At 35.9% G+C, this 10,285-nt stretch overlaps 1 non-coding gene across 1 annotated transcript; it reads left to right on the top strand.

The window, feature by feature from the left end:
• The first annotated feature begins 7,497 nt into the window (after positions 1-7,497).
• Positions 7,498-7,679, top strand: LOC114204698 (U2 spliceosomal RNA). The gene has a single exon (XR_003608226.1). It is a non-coding gene; the product is annotated as a U2 spliceosomal RNA (small nuclear RNA).
• Positions 7,680-10,285: the final 2,606 nt, after the last annotated feature.

Below are 10,285 nucleotides of genomic sequence, written 5' to 3'. Positions count from 1 at the left end.
AAATGGAAGTCTGCTGCACTTTAGTCCATTTATGTACGGCACTGAAGGGCAATGGCTAGAGACAATGCTTCCAGTGGTCAGATCTTTAGGTAATGTTCCTCATCATCTACTTTTTGTTAAAAGAGAAATGGCCAGAGCTAAGAATATATACTTGCAGACTCATCAATAATTTGGCCAGTTTATTGGAGGCCTGGAAGCAAACTGTAAGGCTAAGGACAAAGAAATCTAGAGAAGACACAAAGATAGGCTTCATAAACTTTGACGATCTTTGTATTGTATGTTAATTAAGAACAACCATAGAAGAGGCACAAAACTACCACAAAAACAGAAGGAATCTACCAGCCAACCTTTCTTATCAGTGTTCAGTACTGGCAGAATGACATCAGGATCGGAGTAACCAAGGTAGTAGGGATGTAGACTACATGCAGTCCCTATGATTTAGGCCCAACTCAACAAAGCTAATATAGTTATTGTTGTTGCTGAATACCAAAACTGCCTACAGCAGAGACTAAAACTTATGCCCTGTTATGGCACTTCCCTCAAGGATACCAGTCGTCCAGACAGATCTCCAAAACCCTACTATCTTAAATGGAATCCACATATGTTCATGGTATGGGTTTGTCTTTCTTGCTTTGAAGCCCTTAGCCAGCACTAGTATCTGAGTGCTTATAAAATGTTTAATTTTCTGGCAGTGTATCTCATGTAACATCTAATCAGCTCAAGAGATCCAATTTATAGCAAAGGAAATGGGCACATGGCAGTGAGATCCCCTGGCCATATCATACCTTGTGTTTCTCAGAAGCTTCTGGCCTGGTAGCTAGAGTAGAGCATGGCCTCTGAAGGTGGAACTGAAGTGCTGACTCGGAGTTGATAATAAATCATTGGTTATAATATGATGCTATGTGCCCAAGAGGTAGAAAACTTGGGTCGGGGAACCCAGTGGTGAAAGCAGGATGTCCTTCTTATCTAGTTACCTACTTAGGGAATTTATACTTCCCATACCAATTCTCTGGATTTAGAAGCTCTAACTGTTGAAGAGGAATGATTCCACCAGGATACACAGCAATAGTTCTAATAATTTCAGTTAATGACTACTGTTTAGTTTGTTCAGGCTTGTGCAAAGACATTATGAGGCATGAAAAGGTGTTATTCTTTTCTCCTCAATAATTTGCCATAGTTATTAATAAAAGATTGGGCTACCCTTAAAGCTTGGGGACATAGAGGGAGATATGTGGCTCTTCAGGTTACCCCTTGGGGACATCTCTTGATATTCTTTGGTGAAAGTTTGACAGTAAATGGACTATTGTATTTGCCTTGACTCAAAAATGGCATGGTACCTGGGAACTTATACCAAGAGAAATAATATTCTTATATTTATTCTTATATTCATATATTCTTAAGAATATCATATATTCTTATATATATCTTATCTTATATTCTTATTCTTATACCAATAGAAATGATCATTCTTCCACAGAGGTATCAACCTGGGTTAAGAAAAATCTTGAATGAAAAGTAGTTGAGAGAATAGATAAATATCAGTTGAGCTCTCTGGTCCAGTGGCAATTGTGGGATGGGGAGGTGAGGTGTGTATTTCATTCCATTAACCTTCTTTAAAAAATAAATAATTATTTGACACAGAGAGAGAGAGAGAGAGAGAGAGAGAGGGAGAGAGCAAGTACAAACAGGGGAACAGCATACAGAGGAGAAGCAGGCTTCCCACCGAGCTAGGAGCCGGATGTGGGGCTTGATCCCAGTACTCTGGGATCATGACCTAAGCCAAAGGCAGACGCTCAACCAACTCAGCCACCCAGGCGCCCCCCCATTAACCTTCTTAAAAGTTTTCTCAGTAAAGGAGATCAAATAGAATGTTATGGCACTGTTTGAACATTTTATTATTAAAAGAAAATTGACCTGAGTGTAACCAAGGTTGAGCGGAGTAAAATCTTTGGTGGGTCACACAGATCCATCCTTTATAATTGAAGCATTCATCCCCCCAGCTGCTGAAATGTGTTGAAAGCTGACAGTTCACAACCAAGTTGCTCTGCAAGAAATGTTACCCGTATTAAGGTCATGGGCTCTCCCCAGGGCACCCTAAGTTCAAGGACTGGTTTATGTAGTGATATAAAAAATGAGCCTCCAGTTGTTAAGCATCTGCCTTTCACTGAGGTCATGATCCCAGGGTCCTAGGATGGATCCCCTACCCGGGCTCCCTGCTCTGCGGGAGCCTGCTTCTCCCTTTTCTACTCCCTGCTGCTTGTGTTCCCTCTCTTGCTGTTTCTCTCTCTGCCAAATAAATAAATAAAATCTTAAAAAAAAAATGAGCCTTTCTGTTTGAAGGCAGGACAACTTTGAAAGGCTACCCTAGCTTCAGAACTCTCCATCACGTGGTTGAGGCCTTTGTGCAATAGCATTCCAGTTTAATTCCTTCATCCGTGTAATCCTACTTCCTTCCCTCCCTCACAGATGTTGATTCCAAGGGCACTCCCATCCTACATTGAGTAAACCTCCTACGTGGGCTCCTAGGCAACACAATCTAAGAAAAATGTCTATGAAGTTGAAGTCATTAGAGGTGAATGTCATGAGGTAGTGTATTTTCTTTTACTGGAAGCAAGTAAGCCTAACTTAGCTAACTCCAAGAACTGTAATACAGATGGAGATTCTTATATTAGTTGAGGATTTGATTCTAAAAGATGAATTTATAATTTGAAAATTATTTAGAAGATATGTAATTCAAAATGTCATCCGCTATAAGAATCCCCATTGATAATACAGTTCTTGGAGTTAGCTAAGTTCAGGCTTACTTGCTTCCAGTAAAAAAATACACTACATCATGACATTCACCTCTAATGACTTCAACTTCATAGATATTTTCCATATATGTATATAATATACAAATTTATATATAAATATATAATAAATATAGGATATAAAATAAATGCATCATATGGGTGTTAAGTTTTTTTTTTAAAGATTTTATTTATTTATTTGAGAGAGAGAATGAGAGAGAGAGAGAGAGAGCACATGAGAGGGGGGAGGGTCAGAGGGAGAAGCAGACTCCCTACCAAGCAGGGAGTCTGATACGGGACTCGATCCAGGGACTCCAGGATCATGACCCAAGCCGAAGGCAGTCGCTTAACCAACTGAGCCACCCAGGCGCCCCAATATAGGTGTTAAATTAAGAATGACATCTTCCCACAGGCTGAGAATATTCCCTCTTTTTCCCAACACTAAGCTTAAATCTATTTAGGTAGGATTATATGTTTGTGAATCTGGATTAAATAAATGACTATATAATTAAAGGAAGGAGAAACTCTGATTAAAAGTAAATTGATATGTCAGCGCCCCCCAAATTAAAATTTTGGTAAATTATAATTACCCGCATTTGTAGAAAAATACTCCATTAGCATTTCAAATGGAAATTTACATTTTTTATATCTCTCTCTCCTCATATTGGTGCTACTATCAGCACTTTTCTTTCCTAGAATTGTCAGACCTCTATAAATATGGTTAACTGCTTGACTAAGAAAATAAATTAAACTTCGAAGATGGTAATTTAAACTTCAGTTTATTTGATAAAGGGAACTAATGAAAGGAAGTGAATCAGGACTCCACAGCCATGTGGCCTGTTTGCTGACTCAAGTCCATTTGCTCTATATGCTGTTTCCAACTAAATAGATGTTTGTTGTTTTTTCCATAATGTGATAGACTTGTGATTGAAAGAGCTCTAATACATAACTGTAGATACATTCTTACTTATAACAGTTATTTTTACTTTTCTAGCAATTTCAAAGACATTGTTCCACAAAAATCATTATCATATCCTTTGGTTCAAATTAATAAATAAGAAAATAATGTGCATTTCTGATTTTCTTAAATACACATTAAAAATTACTACATTGTGTTGAAATAAAATTTAATTTTATTATTTTCTCTTTAATCTTTTAATTTTGCTTGCCTTATTTTTCAAATCACACTGTCCTAAATTAAATTTCACACACACATGCATTATATATATTATATATGCTATTTATATGTTATATATACATATCATACTTTTTAAAACTTCTGAAACAAAGAAAAATTAATGTTCTCCTCCTACCATAACACTTCCCTTCTGCTTATTTAAGAAAATGTTTTAATTGAGAGGGCACACCATGCCAATATGTCCTTTGACTCTAGAATTGGCTTTTTCATTTTTCATGAGCTTCCATTTAATGAAAATAAATAAAAGATGTCATAGTGCCACAATAGTGTAGCTATTATTAGTTAAATATTCATATATTTCTATAACTTTTTTCTTTACAGAGTGTATTTCATTAACATAGCAAAAGCAAACTTGAAAACATTCATTTTTGCTATGAATTCTTATCTTTTCATAGTGGTTACACTAGTAAAGGAATAAAATTAAATTGCACATGGCTCTCAAGGTTCTGATATATGGAATGTATCAGAGGAGAAATCCTGGATGCTCCTGTAATTGTTTCCCTTAGAAAGAGGAATTATCCTCACTTGCTTCTGACCAAACTGTTTTTTTTTTTAGTTTATTCCTTTTTTTTCCAAGATAGAATTGTTCTCTTGCATTGTGGCATGTTTTATCAGATGATTTGAAAATATGATCGCTGGGATTCCCTATACAAAAGGTTACAAGGATTGGATGTTTATCATCACATAATATCCCCTGCGTTGGAAATACTACTGTATCTCATTTCAAATTTCTCTTGCATGGACATAGAAAAGACTCACTTTCAGCCTATTTATTGTTATATGTAAATGTGTACTAACTCTACTCAATAATAAGTGAGCTATAGTGACATAGTTCACATCTTGGCTGAGCCAGAGAAAAGTCTCTGCGTGGTTTTCTAGTCTCCTTTTACCTCTTCTTGATGAAGAGGAGAGACTCATATTTCGAAGGGTGGATCTCAAAATGCTAGAGCCCCCATTATGCTACAGCTCTGAAAGGCTTTATGACACAAACACCTACACCAACTTGTAGTGAATATACAGTTGAAGTTGAAAAAGTATCAACATTTATCACATTGCACTACAAGGATGTGGGGGTTAATTGTTGCTTTACCCTAATCTAACCTATCTGTACTGAGATACTGATATACAAAATTAATATTCAATTAAGATTAGAGATGGCAATAGCAAGCAATAGGTGTAGTGAAATACTATTTTAGAAACCTTAACAGACTTTTATTTTTGTTTCCCAGTTTTGTTTTCCTTTTTCCTTCTCACCTTTATTTAAACCACTTGATATTTGGGCTCCTTGCTTTTGCAGAGAGATGTGGCAAGATATATTGATATGTGCTCATCTTTTGAGATTCTTTTGTATAGATCATAGACTTCTCTCACAGGAGAAGAGCACTGGGCATAAATACATGTATTGGAAAAATGGGATTTGAGAAATGCAGGGCTTCCACAGAATGGAGGGAGACAGAGTGGAAATGATAAAGCATTGGTATATTCTAGAAAAGAACCTCTGCTCCTTATGCTTAGGCAGAGCCACAAGGAAGCTGCACAAAAACCCAGATGAAAAAGATAAAGACTAAGAATAGATAAGTAGAGCTTACGGGGATTTTTCTCCACAGAGGATTATAAGAAGAACAAGGTGAATCACAAGTCCCCATAAAAAGGCTGTGAAATAGAAGTAGATCCAATAGACATGAAAAGGCCCAGAGGGTAGAATAATGTCTCGTGATGAACTGTCTAGATTGTAATGAGCAAATGCCATAGAGAATATCGTATAGCTGTGGAATCACATGTGTGGATTAATGACGAAATCCAAACAAGAGAAATAATCAAATTAGAAGAGAGAATAGTCAACATCCATAACCAGTCCTCCCAATGCTTCTGCAGCTCAAACAGACATGGAAATTGGGAAATAATGAAAAATCAACAAGTTGAAACACTGAGTTTAAATTTTTACTACTCTGGAGGACTATGAGTTCAAAATAGAAATTACAGTAAATAAATTTTAAATTTTAAAGTACACTTATTCTACACTACATTTGTGAGCTGACATCCCATTCCTGTTATAATAACAAAGAAAGAAAGTGAAAACGAGAATTATAATCTAAGTTTATAAACCACTCAATGATTTACTTATAACTAAAGATATAAAGGTGTTCAGAAGCCAAAGTTAAAGATGCCAGTTTTGTGGGTTTTCCAGCCAAAGAAATATTCCCTCTATCTATATACTGTTTTATAACTCAAATAACATACATCTCAAGATAAATTTAAAAATTATCTCAGTCTAACCAGGGATCAATAAAATAGTATAAGCCAAATAGTAAATATTTTAGTCGTTATGGGCCATATGGTATATTTTGCAACTACTCCATTCTACTATTATAGCATGAAAACAGCCATAGATAATTCCAAAATGAATGAGTGTGGCTGTGTTCCAATAAAACTTTACAGAAATAAGTAATGGAGTGGATTTGGCTCCTGGACTATAGTTTTCCTAGCCCCAGTCAGGCTCAAAGCATAGATGTAGGTTTGTTTTTTGTTTTTTTTTGTTTTTTTTTTTTTTTTTGGATAGACATTGGGGAGGGTAGGTGCTATGGTGAGTGCTATGAATTGTGTAAGACTGTTGAATCACAGACCTGTACCTCTGAAACAAATAATACATTATATGTTAAAAGAAGAAGAAGAAGAAGAAGAAGAAGAAGAAGAAGAAGAAGAAGAAGAAGAAGAAGAAGAGAGAAGAAGAAGAAGAAGAAGAAGAAGAAGAAGAAGAAGAAGAAGAAGAAGAAGAAGAAGAAGAAGAAGAAGAAGATAGCAGGAAGGGAAAAATGAAGGAGGTGGAATTTGGAGGGGGAGACGAACCATGAGAGACTATGGACTCAGAAACAAAATGAGAGTTCTAGAGGGGAGGGGGGTTAGCCAGGTGATGGGTATTAAAGAGGGCATGTACTGAATGGAGCACCGAGTGTTATATGCAAACAATGAATCATTGAACACTACATCAAAAACTAATGATGTAATGTTTGGTGATTAACATAACATAATAAAAGAAAAGAAAAGAAAAGAATTCACAAGCTGGTGCAGCCACTTTGGAAAACAGTATGAAGGTTCCTCAAAAAGTTGGAAATAGAGCTACCATATGATCCAGCAATGGCACTACTGGGTATTTACCCCAAAGGTACAAATGTAGGGATCTGAAGGGGTACGTGCACCCCGATGTTTATAGCAGCAATGGCCACAATAGCCAAACTATGGAAAGAGCCAAGATGTCCATCGACAGATGAATGGATAAAGAAAAAGTGGTATATATATACAATGGAATATTATGCAGCCATCAAAAGGAATGAACTCTTGCCATTTGCAACGACGTGGATGGAACTGGAGGATATTATGCTGAGCGAAATAAGTCAATCAGAAAAAGACATGTATCATATGACCTCACTGATATGAGGAATTCTTAATCTCAGGAAACAAACTGAGGTTTGCTGAATGATAGATGTGGGCATTTTTTACAATTTTGGGATCATCACTTCTCAGCCTTTTGGCTAATATCAAGGGTAGTATCTGTTCTTATCAGTTTAATATCTGATACGTCCTCTATCTGAGGACAGTACATCAAATGGATTTTTGGAGGAGGGAGATGGAATAGGATCTTGCTCTGTCCACTCCATGCATAGTGTTACAGTACCAGGAATGGTGCACCTCCTCAGGGGAATAACCAGGCAGCTCCCATGTGTTGAACCAATATGGTGATTTCTGAGCCTCCACCTGGCGGCCCTTAGACCAGCTACCTGCTGTGTGCCTTTGCTATTCAGGTGCAACTAGAATCAGTAAAAGACAGTCAAGACGACAATGCAGGAGTGTGTGGAATATATACTTATACACGCACTATGGTCTTACATAATACAAATGTGAATATAGGTATAAGCCAACAGTGGAAGTGGTTTTGATCATTTTTTTCTTTCCTTGGTTTTGGTTCTGTCTTTAGTGATTTCCTATCCTAGATTTTGTTTTCTTATACTTAAGTTTTTATTTTTTGAAAACAAAACAAAACTTTGGGATCATTTTTTTCTTTATTTTTAAAAAAATATACTATAAATATAAATAGACTATAAATATACTATAATTTTCTTTTTATGTGTTTATTCATAAAATGTGACTTGGCTTTGTCCACTGACAAATACTTCCAAATCTCAAAATGATTTTATAATTAGAACATTGGAAAGAATGTTAACTGAATGTGTTTTGAAGGGAAATGGAGATTGACAGGCAACTTCTATAAATTGGCAGTCAGAGAAAAAGTAGCAGAAAGAAGTGTGCCACATTGGAATATATTTTGAAATATATTGAAACTTGTGGCATTCTTTTCCTCATTTTAACCTTGCATGTGTGTGCTTTTTCATTATTGCGAGGCAGAGATGTTTATTCTCCCTGAAATACTAAATCTGACCCAAACTTCAACACATTTCACAAGTAAGAATCTACTATGCAGAATATCTTTCTTTTGCATAGTTAACGGCATTCCTGATGAGCTGTTAATGAGCTGTCAATTTCTAATATAAGCTAAAGAGCTGGAGTAGTCACCGAGGAATTCTAGAAGCAAAAATGTTGCATCCCAAAAACATAATCAAATGAATTATTCCAAGATTTATAATTACCCTTAAGTTATACTGATTTTATGTGTCATTTCTAAATTGCTAGCAGTGTTTTTGAAGATTAATTTATGATCTTAAATATTATCCATTGCACAGTTACTATTTTTCACATGAGTTATTATTATTTTAATTGTTACTAAGTATTATTTATTATGGAACTACTCTGTGCCAGCCAATATAATTTCAGAAGTTATAATCTATTGGGGGATAATCTGAGATGTGTAATTATTTTAATAATAATAATAAATGATAATATGGTAATACCTGGACTGATAGGCAAATGTGTCTTAAGGTAAATACCCTGAATTATCTTAGGCATTCATAGAAAACTTTGAAACAGGTCTAGTGGAAATTATTTTACCAAATTCAGACTTTCAAATAAAATTTATTTTATTTTATTTTTATTTTATTTTATTTTATTTTATTTTATTTTATTTTATTTTATTTTATTTTATTTTATTTTATTTTATTTTATTAATTTCTTTATGGTCAGATCACTAAACATGATCCCTCCCCCCAGTTTAGAGAAAGAATGGAAGGAAGATCATGGTAGTCAAGGCAATAGTTTCTTTACGTGAGCTGGTCATTCCTGAAATGGAGCTATTCATCCCCTTCACTGTCCACCCCCGACACACCAGGGATATCCAAAATGTGGTTGATTGAAGTGTTCTTCCAATCTATAAAGCCAAAAGTGTAGAGTGAAAGGCAAGGGAGAAATTATAGAATTTTTCAGTGAGAGGCCTTGCTAGTGACCCCTATTTTATTTCTACAGTGTAGGTCTGCATATATAGGTAAATTTTCTAGAGCCATGAATCAAAAAGACACAGTATTAAACTGTCTTTCTAGCATCCCATTCAAGAGGTTCATCTTCTGGGACAGAGGACTGAAGACATCTGTCAGAGGATTGAAGACATCTGTCATCATCACTCCAAACACATTGAAATCAGCATGAAATACAATTGAATATTTTAAATGCATTCTTCAGTTTTATAGCACAAAGGGAATTCCCGCATATTGGAAATGAAGAAAGAAAGAGTGTCATTATAGAACAGAAAGTGGAGCCACAAAGCTCTGGGGAGCTACTTCCTTTGGGCAGGGCTTTCGCTAATAAATATGTTAGGATGCTGAGCCCCAAGTCTCCTCTCTCCTTTGGAGCTGAAACTCGAAGGGCAGATCATTTCCTGTTCAAAATAATTTCAGCCCACCATGAGAGACGATGGACTCTGAGAAACAAACTGAGGGTTCTAGAGGGGAGGGGGGTGAGGGGATGGGTTAGCCTGGTGATGGGTATTAAAGAGGGCACGTTCTGTGCGGAGCACTGGGTGTTATGCGTGAACAATGAATCATGGAACACTACATCACAAACTAAGGATGTAATGTACGGTGATTAACATAATAAAATAAAAAACAAACAAACAAACAAACAAAAAATAATTGCAGCCCTTGGCCTAGTGATCTGTCAAGGAAGTGAGCAGCTCTGGGCTAGGTTATATGTGTGGTAAAAGTGTCATTGGCAAGTAATGAAAAACTCAAACTATGCCATGTGCTGGTATGGATACATATGTACATTAAGTGTTATTCAGGTAACTTGAGATACTGATATGGTGTCCATAATTAGGTAAGTATACAATATCACAATAGAGTGGTATTTCACACAA

Source organism: Eumetopias jubatus, unplaced genomic scaffold (genome assembly GCF_037043125.1).
Source record: "Eumetopias jubatus isolate StellerSeaLion01/CBP00866 unplaced genomic scaffold, mEumJub1_p1.0 scaffold_6, whole genome shotgun sequence".
NCBI classification, from domain to species: Eukaryota; Metazoa; Chordata; class Mammalia; order Carnivora; family Otariidae; genus Eumetopias; species Eumetopias jubatus.
Note: the sequence above shows the minus strand (reverse complement) of the source record. Positions and strands in the feature narration are given on the sequence as shown.